At 41.1% G+C, this 17,926-nt stretch overlaps 1 long non-coding RNA gene across 2 annotated transcripts in view; it reads right to left on the bottom strand.

The window, feature by feature from the left end:
• Positions 1–15,648, bottom strand: part of LOC135983512 (uncharacterized) — a 385,110-nt gene extending 369,462 nt beyond the window's left edge. For both annotated transcript variants that reach the window (XR_010601187.1, XR_010601188.1), the window contains exon 1: positions 15,443–15,648. This is a non-coding gene — a long non-coding RNA (uncharacterized LOC135983512). The remainder of the gene's footprint in view (positions 1–15,442) is intronic.
• Positions 15,649–17,926: the final 2,278 nt, after the last annotated feature.

Genomic DNA, 17,926 nt, shown 5'->3' with positions numbered 1-17,926 from the left:
TTCTCTGGGGACAGGATTTGGACTCTATTGAAATTTCCATGCACTGGCAACTTATAAAAAGAACCAGCTTTAAAAAATAAATTCTGAATGTACGTTAGAAAAGACGACTGGAACAACAGAGATAAGTTTGGCTCCCAACTGAGCTAGAATATATATTGATATGGGCGTTGGAGGGTGTGTGTCTCTTTGCTTTAATTAAATCTTCCTGCAAACTGTTTGAGAGAGAGAGAGAGACTAAGATATCACAGGTGAGTGGGACTTGGTATCTCCTAAGAAGCAGGACAGCTTATCACTGTGAAGAACGACAGTGACACACAAGGGGTCCTCCAAGGAAGCAACATATGCAAGACTAATTTTTATAATGTGGGGGTTGCTGAATTTAGGAAATAAAACTATTAATATTGCTGGGAGGTGGGGTTAAGGTTATTAGTGACACATTTAAATACCCGACCAATGGGCAGATTAAGAATATGATCGCCTCTGATAAGAAAAGTTTATCTCAGGCATGAAGCACATACTGCATATTTTACAGTATGGCTGGTCAAAAATGGGTACCTATTCTTCATACAAAAATAAAATGAAATGCAATTTTTGCTTTTAAGACTTTTAATGGAATTTATTATTTTTTTCTACAAACTGATCTGAAAAAAAGTTTAAAATTTGTTTAATCAAAAAAGTGAAGGAAATGATTTTTGTCTTTAAAAAAAATGTTAGTTTCTTTAGAAAAAAGTCATTTGTCCCAAAAAATAATAAAAAAAAATAATCTTTCAGTCAACTCTGCTTTCTGATACATATTTCGTAACAAAGAGGAATACATTATTATGGTACATGTTTAAAAAGAAGAGGAATATACAAATTATTGGGCTTAGTTGAAAGGCTAACTGGGTAACATTTAATGGCCTGTGATATAAAGGATATCAAACAAGATGATATAATGATCCCTTCAAGCCTTAAACTCTATAAATCTATTAATTGAAAATGCCATATACAGAATGTGCAATGTGTTTGAGATTATGTTACTATAGAGATATTTATTCCTTTACTGACTTTTAATAGCCTAGATTGTGAGGTCTCTGACAAAAACTGTGTGTTATATACCAATGGTGCCCTAATCCTCATTTGGATCTTAAGGCACTACTACCAATAAACAAACAAACCAATCAAGTAAGAATGATGGCTGGAAATTTTAGTTATTTTAATGAAAAAAACTAATTTTTTGCCATAGTTTCTTACTTTTTTGGAGGTTGGATGCATGGCAAGAGCTATTTTTCAACTACTTCTAATTTTAGTTTCAGTGGTACATTAATGTAATTTTTTTGTACCGGTATCTGCCAGAAGGTGGCACCATGTTTCTATAAGGAGGACTATGTTTAGGATAGGGCATTCTAGGAGAAAAGGACAGTGAGAATCTGAGAAAAGGAAGATGCTGAGGGCATGGCTAAATCTAGGTGTGTAAAATACAAAATAAATTGTTTCCTTCACAATGTTTTAGAAAATTATTTTCCAAAACAGAAAAGGCAGAGACGTAAACCCATTTAAAATGGAAATAAGTGAAAATGATCCTTTTGGAACCCAAAAGGGGATTGGATTTTTCCCCATACAGATTTGGCTATTCTTAAGTCTGGTTGCTTCCCACTGTTCTACATTTAGATTGCCAAATAAAGTACAGCCCTGACACTATTTGCAGAAATAAGATAAAATGCCATCCTATTGCACTAAGTTCATTTCCAGAAAACAGAATACTGTAAATTGAAAAGAATTACAAAGGTTAGAGGATGTGAGGAGAAGCATATTTCCTTAAAACTCTCAAATTAATTAATTTCTACGTTTGACTTTGCCATTTCATTGTATGTGCTGTTAACACTCCCTAGTGAATCAAGATTAAGAGGTATAAATGTAAAATAAAAGCAAATATTTCCATATGTCATGTTTCAGTCTTTTAATATAAAAATTTGAACCAAGTGGATAATTGACAAAAAATAAATTATCTGATATATTTGCCTTTTATTGTGATTGTGATGCTTCCATAAGCAGATTACAAGATCATCATTATAGGCTTCAATCCTGCAAATATTTATGCACACTGGAACATTGTCTTTGGTGGTTCCTCCCTCACAAGGTGGGAGGACCTGACCACACCCAGTTACGTACTCTGGGTGGTCCCAGCATAGGCCCCACTTCCTTACAATTTGCAAATGCTTGCGCTGCCCTTTGTGGATCTTCTTAAATCTCTTCAGATGAGGGATCAAAGTGAGAGTCACAAACCCTGATGTATTTGGGGATATTTCCTGTCCGTGGCCCCAGGGATGAGATGGACAGCGAGTCTACAGGCTGCCAAGAATCCAACACCAATGTGTGTGGGGGTTGGGGAAATCACTTTGGCTGGACCTCTGAGCCAGGCTCAGCCTCTTGTTTTACCTTGGGAGTCTGCTGTACTCTTCTCAGGGTCAGGGTGAAGATCCCCTGGCTTGGAGTTCTCTCTGTGTCTTCAGGAGTCACTCCTGCAGTCTGCCACTTGGGGCAATCCTGCTCCTCCCCTGCTGACTGCAACTTCCTGCCTCGCTATCATACAATATTGACAAGGCTAGAGAGATGGGGCTATCCCTATCACCAGGGCCTCTCTGGCACCTTCCTCATTTGTGTGGGGTCTATACACCCTGTCACATACAGTGAGCAATGCATACAGTGTGTAAGTGTTCCCACTGAAGTCAGTCCCACTATTCACCCCGGATAAAGGGAAGTATATGTGTATTTTTTGTGCAGGATTGTTTATTTCAAGTAATTTACTAATATTTTCAGTAAATAATTCTTAGTTAACAGACTGTTTACAAATTTCAAATATCCCATTTCATGATGTGGCATTAGTTACATAAATCTGCATCATCATGGGATTATTTATGTAAGTAACCAACACAGTACAAACTACAAATTGTATAGTCTCTTTTAAAATACCCCAATTTGTAATTCATACTGTGTTGGTTAGTTACATAAGTCATAGGGTCTTGCAGCTGTTCCCTGATTGGTTGATACTTAACTAGCCAACATGGCAGGAATTAGGTAGGTAATATCCTCAATAGGTGTTACCTGGCACTGATCTCTATGGAGCCATGCCAATTTACATCAGTTGAGAATCTGGCCCACTGTGTATTTTGCAAACAAATATATAATTTGCAAATCTTGCTGAGTTGGATGGTCACATAAGTCATCCAATTAGGGAACAGAAGCAATAGTGTGTGACTCATGTAATTAGCCAGTATAGTATAAATTATGACTGCTTGCTTGTGAATTGCAAATCAAATACACAGTCTGAACTTCACAAGTTGAGCATTCAAACTTAAAACTCACTTTTTGTAAGTATTTCCACTAGTAAAGCTCTAATGCTGTAATGTTCACAGAAAGCAAAACAGGAAAGGGTTGCAAAATACATTCAAACTGACATTGGCTTTTGAATGAGAAGAATTCCCCCCACACTATTCACTCAACTTATGAAAATGTTTTCCACTCTATTCTAATGTATTAATTATTATTTTACTTTAAGGGTTATACCTGAATCCAGTTCTTCTAACCTGGTATGTTTCATTTCGCTTCCCACAGAAGAGGGGTGGGGAAGAAGAGAAAAAGAAAGACAGCTTCAAAATGATAACACATTTGACCTCTGTGTTAATATTAAAAAAGATGGTCAGGAAGGTTAGGAGCAAACATCAGCTTTCTTTCACACCTCTTAGCTCATTCTACAAATTAATAACATCATACTAGGGGCAGTCAAGACCCTGGGTAATGAATGTTAGCAGTAGTTCCTGCTGGCTGCTTCTGAGGATGCATTTATTTTTCTCATTATCTTAGACACAATCTCCTAGCTATTGTCTGCTACTGCTACTCACTCAGGAAACCTCAGAAAGTGCTAAAGATGTCAAGAAGCAATAAGCCTCATTTATTTTTATGGCCTTCATCAGCACTTTCTTTTTTGCTTAAAGGCCTATAATAGAATCCACTGATTGGAATCAGCACCATATCAGAATATAGATATGATAGCCCTTTTCTGAAGGTGAATGGGCTACTGAAGGATGCTTTATCCTTTTGATACTTACAGATGATACTGAGGCTAAATAAAATTAATTATGTTATTTCTTTCCCCCACAACTGAGTAACTGCCCAGACACTTGGAAATTGCTCAAATAAAACAATAGGGTAGATTACCATAAATAGATCCAATTAATTAGAAGCAAATTACAGAACAGATACAATGCCACAAGGCAAGGATTTGGATTTGACAGCTATTTGTAAAATACTGAACCTGAACTGGAAAAATCTCCTCACTACAGTGCAATGTTTATTAATAAAATATGAAACAAAGCAATATCCAATAATAGCCTATTATTTACACTTTTCAGGATGAAATTAATGACCTGTGTAGTGCTAATAAAATAAGGAGTAAAGGACGACAGACCAGCTCTCTGCAGCCTTCCCCAGAAAATTTCAACAGTGCAATTTCAATTCTGGCCTGAAAAAACATCTAATTCTAAAACCCATGAAAATCTTTGTAAAGTAAGAGCTAGGTTTCTCCTCGGCAGATGTTTATTCTTCATGGAACCCGGTGATGGGTCAAGTCTGGCAGATCTGTATATTGGTCTGACCCTCCTAAGTATTTTTACTAAGGATGATGTGACCTTGCAGTAATATGAAGATTAAATTGGAATTGTTACCACAATAAAGAGTGTGGTTAAGACTCAGAGGGATCTAGTTCTTTTTCGAGATGACCTGAATAGATTTGGTGACAAGATGTAGAAGAATATGAAATTAATTGTATCTAAGGGCTTGCTATATAAGCACTTAGCTTGCATCAAGCCGGAGTGTGAATCTATCCTGCATAATCCTGCCATGCTCTGTTTGTCCATATGGACCCTGCTGATGCACATTAACAGTTTGTTATTATGGTTTGATCTTGTCCCGTTTCAAAGACTACTACATTCAAGTGCTCTGGCAAACTGATGTGAGCAGCAGAGTCCACACAGACAGTTTGTGCATGACAGGTGAGCACAGGGTAGATTCACATCCCAACTTGCCATGACAAGCCCTAAGTGAAAAGTTCTGCATTTGGGTAGAAATAATGTTCAGACTATAATAGTTAGAAGTGAAACTCAAATACTTCAATAATCGTCAGCTTTTTATCTGTAGATCTCAAAGTGCTTTATAAAAGACAGAGCTCTGACATGAAAATTAGTATAGGGATCAAACACCATCTTTTTAAACTTGGACCACACAGGTATATCAATTACTTTCTCTCAATGACTGAAATCAGGAGGCTAGAACAGTTTTTTTAAGTGTCCTAGGTATAATATATACAAAACTCTGTGTGCTGAACACCCCTTAATAACATCAACAGAGACAGTATGGAGCTGCCTGGACGCCTGGCCAGATCTATATGGACCCAACTTCGTCCTTTCCAACTAGGATGGGGCATGTACACACTCAGTTACACAGGCACATAGGTAACCCACAAGTACCATTTGTTCATGGCAGTTAATTGGAGGCCAATAAATTCAACACATGCTCATGAAAGGGGTATGAAATAGTGCTATGAACAGACTGGAAAAGCATACTTTGCAGTAGAGAACTATGAGGAGGGACACTTTTTCCAAACCCCCATGCCAAAGTCTGGCACAAACAGTTACATAGGGTACATACAACACACTGTTATACAAGGTGGATAAGCATATGTGACTGCACATTTCACAGACAGAACCATGCAAAAAGCTCTGGCCAGAACCATGGCATTAAGTCAATTAGATAAGCCAAGAGAAGAATTTAGCATCATTGTTGCATGTGCGTGAGACTATATATATATATATATATGTGGTGAAGCACTGAAATGGGTTACCTAGGGAGGTGGTGGAATCTCCTTCCTTAGAGGTTTTTAAGGTCAGGCTTGACAAAGCCCTGTCTGGGATGATTTAGTTGGGAATTGGTCCTGCTTTGAGCAGGGGGTTGGACTAGATGACCTCCTGAGGTCCCTTCCAACCCTGATATTCTTTGATTCTATATGTATATATGTGAGACTATATTTTTATATATTGTCAGAGGGTGGATATATATATATATATATACACACACACACACACACCCCCCACAATTATCCTGTGTCAATATGGCCACAGAACATCTCATTTTAAGTGTGACATCCCCAATCACCTACAACACTAAAATAGGATAATTTTTTCTAGCACTGTTTCAGGTAAGTCTGGACTCAAGTGGGTCTAAAACAGAAATGCTTAAAATGTCCTAAAATCCCCCTGTTTCTCTACCCTACCTCCTTACCCATCATGAAAAGTTCTCTACCATGCAAGGATTACCCTATATTGAGAGAATTCCCTCGCCCAGCTGGCTGGGTTTCTGGCCCCTTTGCAAGTAGATGGAGGCAGCTTGTCTACATCAGCATATAATAACGGCAATACTGGGTCAGACCAAAAGTCCATCCAGCCCAGTATCCTGTCTGCTGACAGAGGTCAATGCCTGGTGCCCCTGAGGGAGTGAACCTAACAGGTAATGATCAAGAGATCTCTCTCATGCCATCCATCCCCACCCTCTGACAAACAGAGGCTAAGGACACCATTGCTTACCCATCCTGGCTAATAACCTCCATGAATTTAAGTCCATGAATGGCTATCTAGTTCTCTTTTAAACACTGTTATAGTCCTAACCTTCACAACCTCCTCAGGCAAGGAGTTCCACAGGTTGACTGTGCGAAGAAGAACTTCCTTTTATTTTGTTTTAAACCTGCTGCCATAATTTCATTTGGTGGCCCCTAGTTCTTATATTATGGGAATAAGTAAATAACTTTTCCTTATTCACTTTCTCCACACCACTCATGATTTTATATACCTCTATCATAGCCCCCCTTAGTTTCCTCTTTTCCAAGCTGAAGAGTCCTAGCCTCTTTAATCTCTCCTCATATGGGACCCGTTCCAAACCCCTAATCATTTTAGTTGCCCTTCTCTGAACCTTTTCTAATGCCAGTATATCTTTTTTGAGATGAGACCACCACATCTGTACGCAGTATTCAAGATGTGGGCGTACCATGGATTTATATGAGAACAATAAGATATTCTCCGTCTTATTCTCAATCCCTTTTTTAATGATTCCTAACATCCTGTTCACTTTTTTGACTGCCGCTGCACACTGCTTGGACGTCTTCAGAGAACTATCCATGATGACTCCAAGATCTCTTTCCTGATTAGTTGTAGCTAAATTAACCCCCATCATATTGTATGTATAGTTGAGGTTATCTTTTCCAATGTGCATTACTTGACATTTAACCACATTACATTTCATTTGCCATTTTGTTGCTTGATCACTGAGTTTTCTGAGATCTTTTGAAGTTCTTCACAGTCTGCTTTGGTTTGAGCAGTTTAGTATCATCTGCAAACTTTGCAACCTCACTGTTTACCCCTTTCTCCAGATCATTTATGAATAAGCTGAATAGGATTGGTCCCAGGACTGATCCTTGGGGAACACCACTAGTTACCCCTCTCCATTCTGAAAATTTGCCATTTATTCCTATCCTTCATTCCCTGTCTTTTAACCAGTTCTGAATCCATGAAAGGATCTTCCCTCTTATCCCATGACAACTTAATTTATGTAAGAGCCTTTAGTGAGGTACCTTGTCAAAGGCTTACTGGAAATCTAAGTACACTATGTCCACTGGATCTCCCTTGTCCACATGTTTGCTGACCCCTTCAGAGAACTCTAATAGATTAGTAAGACATGATTTCCCTTTACAGAAACCATGTTGACTTTTGCCCAACAATTTATGTTCTTCTATGTGTCTGACAATTTCATTCTTTACTATTGTTTCCATAGGCGCCGACTCCGTGGGTGCTCCAGGACTGGGGAAAAATTGGTGGGTGCTCTGCACACACTGGCAGCTCCCCACCCCCCCGCCCCAGCTCACCTCCACGTCCGCTCTGCCTCCTCCCCTGAGCGCGCTGTGTCCTGCTTCTCCACCTAGCTTCCCAGCACTTCCACTGGAAGGGACGGGGGAGGAGGGAGAACGCAGCACACTCGGGGAAGAAGCGGGGCCGGGGGTGGGGATTTGGGGAAGAGGTCCAATAGGGGCAGGGAGGGGGCAGAGTTGCGGTGGGGACTTTGAGACAGGGGTTGGAATGGCGGCAGGGGCAGGGCAGGCGCAGAGTCGGGCTGGGGACAGGGGGCACGAGCACCCACCGGCTCCGGGAAAAGTTGGCGCCTATGATTGTTTCAACAAATTTGCCCAGTACTGACTTTAGACTTACCAGGCTGTAATTGCTGGGATCACCTCTAGAGCCCTTTTTAAATATTGGCGTTACATTAGCTAACTTCCAGTCTTTGGGTACAGAAGCTGATTTAAAGGACATGTTACAAACCATAGTTAATGGTTCCGCAATTTCACATTTTAATTCTTTCAGATCTCTTGGGTGCATGCCATCTGGTCCCGGTGACTTGTAACTGTTAAGTTCATCAATTAATTCCAAAAACCTCCTCTGGTGACACTTCAATCTGTGACAATTCCTCAGATTTGTCACCTACAAAACACCACTCAGGTTTGGGAATCTCCCTAACATCCTCAGCCATGAAGGCTGAAGCAAAGAACTCATTTAGTTTCTCCGCAATGACTTTATTGACTTTAAGTGCTTCTTTTGTATCTCGTTTGTCCAGGAGCCCAACTGCTTGTTTAGCAGGCTTCCTGCTTCGGATATACTTAACCTTTTTGTTATTACCTTTTGAGTTTCTGGCTAGCCATTCTTCAAACTCCTCTTTGGCTTTTCTTATTATATTGTTACACTTAATTTGGCAGTGTTTATGCTCCTTTCTATTTACCTCACTAGGATTTGACTTCCACTTTTTAAAAAATGCCTTTTTCTCTCTCTCACTGCTTCTTTTACATGGTGGTTAAGCCACGGTGGCTCTTTTTTAGTTCTTTTACTGTGTTTTTTAATTTGGGGTAGACATTTAAGTTTGGCCTCTACTATGGTGTCTTTGAAATGTGTCCATGCAGCTTGCATGGATTTCACTTTAGTCACTGTACCTTTTAATTTCTGTTTAACTAACCCTCTCATTTTTGCATAGTTCCCCTTTCTGAAATTAAATGCTACAGTGTTGGGCTGTTGAGGTGTTCTTCCCGCCACAGGAATGTTAAATGTTGTTATATTATGGTCACTATTTCCAAGCAGTCCTGTTATAGTTACCTCTTGGACCAGATCCTGTGCTCTACTCAGACTAAAATCAAGAATTGGGTTCCTGTACCAGCTGCTCCAAGAAGCTGTCATTTAAGGTATCGAGAAATTTTGTCTCTGCATTTCATCCTGAGGTGACATCCCCATATTGACTGGGTACATAACTGAAATCCCCCACTATTATCGAGTTCTTTATTTTGATAGCATTTCATTGTCACTATCTCTGTCCTGGTCAGGTGGTCGATAGATCCCTACTGTTATATTCTTATTAGAGCATGGAATTACTATCCAGAGAGATCCTATGGAACATGTGGATTCATTTAAGATTTTTACTTCATTAGATTCTACATTTTCTTTCACATATAGTGCCACTCCCCCTCCCCCCTACGCACGACCTGTTCTGTTCTTCCGATATATTTTGTACCCCGGAATGATTGTGTCCCATTGATTGTCCTCACTCCACCAGTATTAATAATGCCTATTATATTAATATCCTCCTTTAACATGAGGCACTCTAGGTCACCCATATTATTATTTAGACTTCTAGCATTTGTGTACAAGCACTTTAAAAACTTGTCACCGTTTATTTGTCTGCCCTTTTCTGATGTGTCAGATTCTTTTTTATGTGAATGTTTCTCATCTGATCCGGCCCATACTTTATCCTTTTCCATCCTCTCCTCCTGACTAAAACCTAGACAATCTCTATCAATAGACTCTCCTCTAAGAGAAGTCTCGGTCTGATCCATGTGCTCCTCTGCAGCAAATCAGCTTTCCCCCATCTCTTAGTTTAAAAACTGCTCTGCAACCTTTTTAATGTTAAGTGCCAGCAGTCTGGATCCACTTTGGTTTAGGTGGAGCCCATCCTTCCTGTATAGGCTCCCCCTTATCCCAAAAGTTTCCCCAGTTCCTAATAAATGTAAACTCCTCCTCTCTACACCATCATCTCATCCACGCATTGAGACTCTGAAGCTCTGCCTGCCTACGTGGCCTGTGTGTGGAATTGGAAGCATTTCTGAGAATGCCACCATAGAGGTCCTAGGACAGGGATTCTCAAACTGGGGGACAGGACCCCTGAGGGGGTCACGAGGTTATTACATGGGGGGTCACGAACTGTCAGGCTCCACCCCAAACCCTGCTTTGCCTCTAGCATTTATAATAGTGTTAAATGTATTAAAAAGTGTTTTTCATTGGTAAGGGGTGGGGGTCACACTCAGAGGCTTGGTATGTGAAAGGGGACACCACTACAAAAGTTTGAGAACCACTGTCCTAGGATTTCTTTCCTAGGAGCCTAAATTTGGCCTCAAGGACGTCTCTCCTACCCTTCCCTATGTCACTGGTACCTACATGTACCACGACCACCAGCTCCTCCCCATCACTACACATAAGTCTATCTAGATGCCTCGAGAGATCTGCAACCTTCACACCAGGCAGGCAAGTCACCACACGATTCTCCCAGCAATCACAAACCCAGCTATCTATGTTTCTAATGATTTAATAACACCTTCCTTTTCCTAATGACTTGAGTTCCCTCCCCCAAAGAGGTAACCTCAGTGTGAGAGGACACTCCAACATCATCATCATCCCAACCCACCCAGATATGCCTTCATTTGGGGTTCCGTGTTTCTGGTAGTACTAGTGAATCTACTACATTCATGTAGGTGCTTGGGAACCTGAGGAAGTTGTATTCTCTTTTCTTTCTTGCAAGACTCCTGAACTGGAAGAAGACCCTGATGCTCTCTCCCATTACAACCTGTTCCTCTGCATGCATGCTCACACTGGAGCAACCCTGATTTGGCCCTGAATGTTAGTACAATTCTGCGAGATCTTCAGGTGAAGCTTGCTTTTGTAATCAACCTGCTTGGCTTCACAGTAGAGTTGGAACCCTGAGTGGTAGAACCATGTGCCTCATCTGTAGGAGGCAAAGAATTAAGTGCATTAGGTGGGAGCATTAGCAAACTCATAAGCCTTTTCTATGGACCAGGCACTCTAAGGGGTCAAAGAGCCACGCTCTCGGAGTGTGGGTTATTACTATACAAGTACAAAGTATTATTGCTGTGATACATTCGCTGTGATGTATTTTAGTAGTATAAAGAATAAAAACCTTTGACAGAGATGTGAGCAACTTCAATCCCATTTCCAATTATTCTGAAGTGTTTGACTCCTGATTTGTAGAGACATTGAGATTGCCTCATCAGTTTCTCATTGGATAAATACAGCAAGAAAGTCTATAGCTTGTCAGCCTTGCGAAGTTCTTACTACTCCTAGCTCAAGAAAAAAAAAAACAGTTTAGAAAAGTCCTCCAAAGTCCCCTAAACAGTTTGTTAATAAAACACATTGAAGACTTTTTAAATAAAATGCAATGGGGATGGAATAAGATACCAACTACTGTAAGGCAGATTTCAAGTTGTGTTAGTAAAGCAAAAGCAACGGCTGAACATTTTCATTTTGTAAAATAGATCCCAGGATGTCATGCTTGTATAATGGTATGTGGCTCAGCGGTGGTGATTTTCAAAATGGTACAAAGGAACAATATTGCATGTAAATCTGCTGAAATGTGGAGTATTACAATTGATGTCAGCCAACTCCTTTGTATTCAAAATCATTAATCTCTCGGACATGACAAATCTTGCTAGCAGAAGGGAATAAATTCCAGATAATAAGTTTTAAAGTAATGAATAACTCTTGCCTATCAAGTGCTTTAATGACTATCCTTGTCAGAATTCAGATTTTATTATTAACTCTCTAGAATGGCAGCAGCCTGAAGAGATACAGTTACAAATCAATTTCACTGCTCCTTCATAATGAGTCCCTAATTGACCTCAATTTCTCATAGAGTCACATATTTCCTTCCATACGTTATTTTAATGACATGTATATCTGATGATTTAGTGAATGGTCATAAAATATTTTATTTTAACTCTGTGTTGCCTCATGTAGGCATTAATGGCAGAAATATAAATCATTACAACGATGTTAACTCTGATGGTTGGGAATGTATTTTTTTTAATCCCTTTTTAGATCAGATCATCTTGTTAATTTAAGTGTTTAATTTATCAATCTACTTTAAAATGAGATGGGATTATAGGTAACAAAGAACACTCAGATTCTCTATATAATCTTAATGGTTATGGACTGTTAAAGACTTTATTTAGCTTTCACTAGATCTTAAAATGAAGTGGCATTAAAATTAACTAACAGGTTTGGAGAAAAATGCCATGCTGAATCCTGGAAAATAATAACGGTTGAATGTCAAATTTCATGCAGCACATCTGTCCAAACGTTTAAGGCACTAACACCTCAAAGCAGCAAAATATATTGGAAATGCTGCACCTGATTTTAGTGCATCTGGTAGGAGACAGACACATGGGCTACACCCTCAGCTGATGTAAATTTGATGCAGTTTCATTCATTTTAAGAGAGCTGCACTGACTTACCGCAGGTGGGGATCTGCATCATTATATCTGCCTGTCTTATTAATCGGACTTGTGATTCCAAAGAGGAGAAACTGTTATAGAAATATAATATAGTATTTAATGCTGTTTATTTACTGTGCATTTCACTCAACTTGGACACTAACTAGAAAGGTGAATTTCACTTCCTGCTCCTCCAGCACTATTATTGTTCAGGGATTTTACAGCACTACATGGGAATGTCTATATCCCTTTTATATGGCTGAAATTAAAGTAAATGGGAATCTTGCCTAAGTAAGGAGTGCAGGACTGGACCCATTGTGTCCCTGCAAGTTGTTTACTTGCCTTTCCTGTGAGTCATGCCATGTAAAGGGTGCCATGGAGAAAGTCACCATAAAGATGCCGATCAACTCATGAAACAAAGTATCCACTATATATTGTAGTTCTACCACAATTATCAGGATAAACAGTTTTCACTTACATAGTGTGAAACAACAATGCTCCCTAGCACAGAAATTGCTAGGTGAAATTGTAAGGCCTGTGTTATGCAACAGGTGAGACTAGATGATAGTGGATTCTCCATCACTGGCAATTTTTAAATTGAGATTGGATGGGTTTCTAATAGATCTGCTCTAGGAATTGTTTTGGGGAAGTTCTATTGCCTGTGTTATACAGGTCAGACTAGATGATCACAATGGTCCCTTTCGCCCTTAAAAGCTATGAAATGATAGTTTACATCTAACCATTTTAACTAAATAAGTCTAATAAGAAAGGTTATTGCCTGTCATTAAAAAAAATATTAAAGAAAAAACAAACATGAGCCTACTATTAAATCCTGAGATACTACACTCTGTTCCTATGGTGACATAAATAGATCCCTCTTTGCTCCCAAAACAAATAGCACAGTCATTGTCGACAGAATATTTCAAGGGAGGCAATCTGATGGTCATTATTTTGCTGCATTCCTTTCAGACTGGTTCCTCAGCATTTATCCACCAGGCATAGGTGCTGGAACTAGGGGTGCTGCCGTGGCTTACCGTGGTTTCCATCATATACAGGGTTTACAGTTTGGTTCAATGGCTCTCAGAGCCCGCACTTTACAAATTGTTCCAGCACCCCTGCCACAGGGTTCAGTGGTGGGGGAGGCTTCGTATATGTGATGGGGGTCACCAGATTCAATCCTTTCCTTGTCAGGGAACATTTTATTGCTGTATTTGTTAATACAAAACCAGCTATCCTTTCCTAAGATAGAAAAAAAAAGGACAGCATAGTAAACTAGCATGTCTGGAGATGCCTCCGGCTTGAGCATGGTCTAGACAGATTTAACATACAATATCTTGATGGAACAAGAGAAAACTGAATGTAAAAAGAGGGGAATAAAAGATGGATAGACATCTGCTCTCTGTGCCAGGGGTTCTAGTCCTGAATTAAAAGTGACTGCTGTGAATTAATGGAACAGATTGCAGCAGAGGAACATAGGAGATTAGAATTCTTATCGGAGGCAGAAAACGAAATATGAAAACTCTTTCACTCTCAAGAATCTTAAGAGAATAAAGACCTTACTCTTTACAAATTATTTGGCTATTTTCACATAAGTGCTCCCATTCTTTACAGCAGACAAGATATGAAGAACAGTATCCCATTAATACTCACCCTTTTCTTGCTTCTTTTATGATGTAGCGTGTACAACTATGCCACTGGACACATTGATGAAGAACAGAAAAGAGACATTTATAGCTCTGACATTGAACGTATAAATAGATCTCAGGCCTGGTCCATAGTCAGGAATCATCCTGTTCAGTTATTGATTGCCATCGCTTGGGGTTTCTACATTGGAGCTTGCCATATAGAGATTCCAATCGTGTTTTAATATCTGACAGTAAACTCTTAGAGAGGACACGTATCTTTGTTCCTAGTTTTGTTTCACTTTAGGTTGGACCATTTCACTACCACGCACACAATGGAAAAGACTTGGAACATTCTCATACCAAAGGGATACACAAGCATTTGTTGCTACTTGTGTTTGACTCTAGGATAGAGTTAAACATAGCTAGAAACAAACATCTGGCATGTCTTCACTAGAACTGAAAATTGTGTTATTTGAAAAGACCATTCAAAGTCCTAGAGTAGTCAAGCTCTAAGGCTAAACAAGTGCAAACTGAGCCTTGTATCAACTGAGCTAATCAGGGTTTACCACCACTTGTAGTCAGAATAAACTCAAAATAGTTCAATCAGTACAAAACCCAACTCTATGTAACCTTTGGGTAGGCTAGAGTTCACTTCATTATCCTTCTCCAATGCCTAAAAAAAACCCCAACTCCCATAGAAGAGTAGCTGGAGAGCCAGAGTTCAGTCCCCACAGAAATACAGTGAGAAGAAACTGAAAGTTCCCAAAAGCTTAGGTTTTGTTCACCCAAGTCTCAGTTAGAGTCTTTCATCACCAAATCTATACAGTCTGCTGAGTCTAAAGCAACATCTTCCCTTCACTTGCTTGCTCCTCTGCTGAAATCACTGCTAGCCAGTCAGCCAACTGATGAACCAGTCACTCAGTTAAGTGTATAGATTTAAAGAAAACCCTTGTTACAAGAAAATACAAAACTGAGAATAGCAAAATATAAGTGACTCTTTCCCCATTACAACATTTAAAGACAAGTTGGTGACTCAGACTACTTGAGACAATTTAACTAGAACACTTTGGCTAAAATCAAGACAACATTCAAAGCCTACAATTAAAATAGAAGTTATTTTTCCCTCCCAATTTCCCCTTGCTATAATTAACATTGCCCATGCTTCCCTGTGTAGAGGGTTAACAATATCACTAACCTGCTGCAAAATGCTTCAGAGTTAGGAACAACAACCTGCTTCTTGCTCCTGGGTTCAGCTTCTCCCAACGCACACAGGGCAGGTGGCCTTCTGCAAAGCAGCTGCCCTGACTGCTTGTCCACCTGGAGTCTGACCCCAGCAACAGGGAACCTACAGGAGCAGACCCAAAACTACCACACCCAATTCCAGAAGCTTCAGGATGTGGAGTGCTTAATCTGCCTAGCAACAATGACCTGGACACAGCTAACTCCTACCTCCCCCGAATGGGTCTCTTAAAGAGATATCTCCCTATTAGACACATGGGTTACATCTACACTTAGGGTTCAGACCAGTGCAGCTACACCTTTTGCTGGCCACTTCTGGCTGAGTTGGGGCTGTTCTTGAATGTAGAAAAGGCCACAGTAAAGATGCATCATAATTTCAGGAGGTGTTGGAATTTCCATGTCCAAGAGTTATATTGGTGTTGCAAAACTGTTCACTTTCTCTCACTCTCTCTCTCTCTTTCTCTGTCTCTGTACAAACTGTAGATGTGTTAGTGAAATGGTTGCATCCCAACAGCCCTGGAGCTTTCAAATTCTGCCTGTCATGCAGGGTGAGTTCCACTGATTAACAATGCCTTCCTGTAAAACGGACACCCCTTCCTGCAGTATAGAGGAGTTTAAGGATTCAAAGACTATATCATCCAAATGTTAGTTCTCCAATCCAAACATGTCAGTGCAGCCTATAGCCTTCCATACTGCTTACCAAATATCTTCACATATTCTTTGAGGCTGTCATTAGGCATGGGACATTCTTCTGTAACTCATCCAGAACACAGCTACTCTCTCCTCTTTCACATACCTTCTTACGACCCTTGAAGAAGGTAGGCTAAGAGGCAGTTGAGAAATTTTCATATGTACGTAATTACTAAAGCAGTACTGTAGCAAATGTACTGTGACAATGTCAGACTTGACGTCTCTGGAAGGGTGGTCCTATTGGATTCCAGGAAAGTGGGCAGGCATAAGCCGGCCCATAGCTAAAGGACCCTTCCCCAGCCTTAGGGGAGGATCCACAAGGTCCAGAAACTCAAGTAATTACGGGGGACAACCAAAAACATAACCGGGGCAGGTGTGAAGGTCAAACAAAGAGAACCTGAAGGAGGGCCGGCTCTAGGCACCAGCAAAACAAGCTGGTGCTTGGGGCGGCACATTTTTAGGGGCGGCATGGCCGGCGCCAGAATGCTGCCCCTAAAAATGTGCCCCAGCCGCCCTAGCCCACCTCCGCTGCTGCCGCTCGCGCGCCGTGGCACACGAAACAGCTGATTCGCGAGCCGCTGCTCGCCCTCCCTCCCAGGCTCTCAAACCTGGGAGAGAGGGGGAGATCCCGAGAGGCCGCGGCGCGCTAAACAGCTGATTCGCACGCCACTGCTCCCCCTCCCTTCCAGGTTTGAGAGCCTGGGAGGGAGGGGGAGACTCCGAGTGGCCGCGGCGCGCACGCCGCTTCTCCCCCTCCCTCCGTCCCTCTTAGGCTTGAGAGCCTGGGGAGAGGAGGCAGGGCTGGGGATTTGGGGAAGGGGCGGAGCTGAGGCGGGGCCGGGGATGGGGTAAGAAAAAAACGGGGGAGGGGGCAGCCAAAATTGTTTCTGCTTGGGGCGGCAAAAATAATAGAGCCGGCCCTGACCTGAAGGGGACACCGAGCAGAGAACCCCAGACAGCACCCACTGCTCCTCAGATCTGGAAGGGTGGTCCTTTTGAGCACCGGGATGTGGGCGGGCGCTAGCTCACCCACTGCTAAAAGCCCCTCCCCCAGCCTAGGGAGGAGCTACTGAACCCAGAACCCAATCAAGTTCAGGTGACAACAAAGGCAATAACGGGAACAGACGTGGGGGTCAAAGGGCCAAAACTAGGAAACCTGAAGAGGACACTGAGCAGAGAACCCCGGATGGTGCCCACTGCTCCTCAAATCTGGAAGGGTGGTTGAGGCAGGTATATCAGTCTTAGAATGGTTAAACCCCTTTTTCCTGTGAACTGAAAGAGGTTAGCTCAGGTTAATTATGGCCATCTGAGTCTAATTAAGGGCAGTCGATCTTTAAAAACCTCTACATCTTTTTTTCCTCCACACTGTCTGGAGACTATCAGGGTGAACACTGAGAGTACAGGACAGACAGTCTTCCTGGTTTATGTTTCTATGCCCAGCACCACAGAGCAACAATTGCAGGGAAATTGGGAAAAGCTGACTCGACCTTGGGATGCAGCATGCTCAGTCTCTCTGTGGGGCTGGTTCATGCACAGGGCGGATGGACTCTTTGGAGAATTTAGCAGCCAAACTCTCACGCAAGTCTCTCCTGAGCATGTATGAACTGCTGTTTTTCAAAGCTTATTACTCTGTAGTAGGACTGGCTCAGAGTGTCATCACCATTTCCCATAGCACCTGAGTTTCTATGGTAAGTGAATTTTATTCTTTATTCATTTAAATATTGTTCTCAGAAGTGTAATGTGTATTAGT

This window comes from Chrysemys picta, chromosome 1 (genome assembly GCF_011386835.1).
Source record: "Chrysemys picta bellii isolate R12L10 chromosome 1, ASM1138683v2, whole genome shotgun sequence".
NCBI lineage: Eukaryota > Metazoa > Chordata > Testudines > Emydidae > Chrysemys > Chrysemys picta.
Note: the sequence above shows the minus strand (reverse complement) of the source record. Positions and strands in the feature narration are given on the sequence as shown.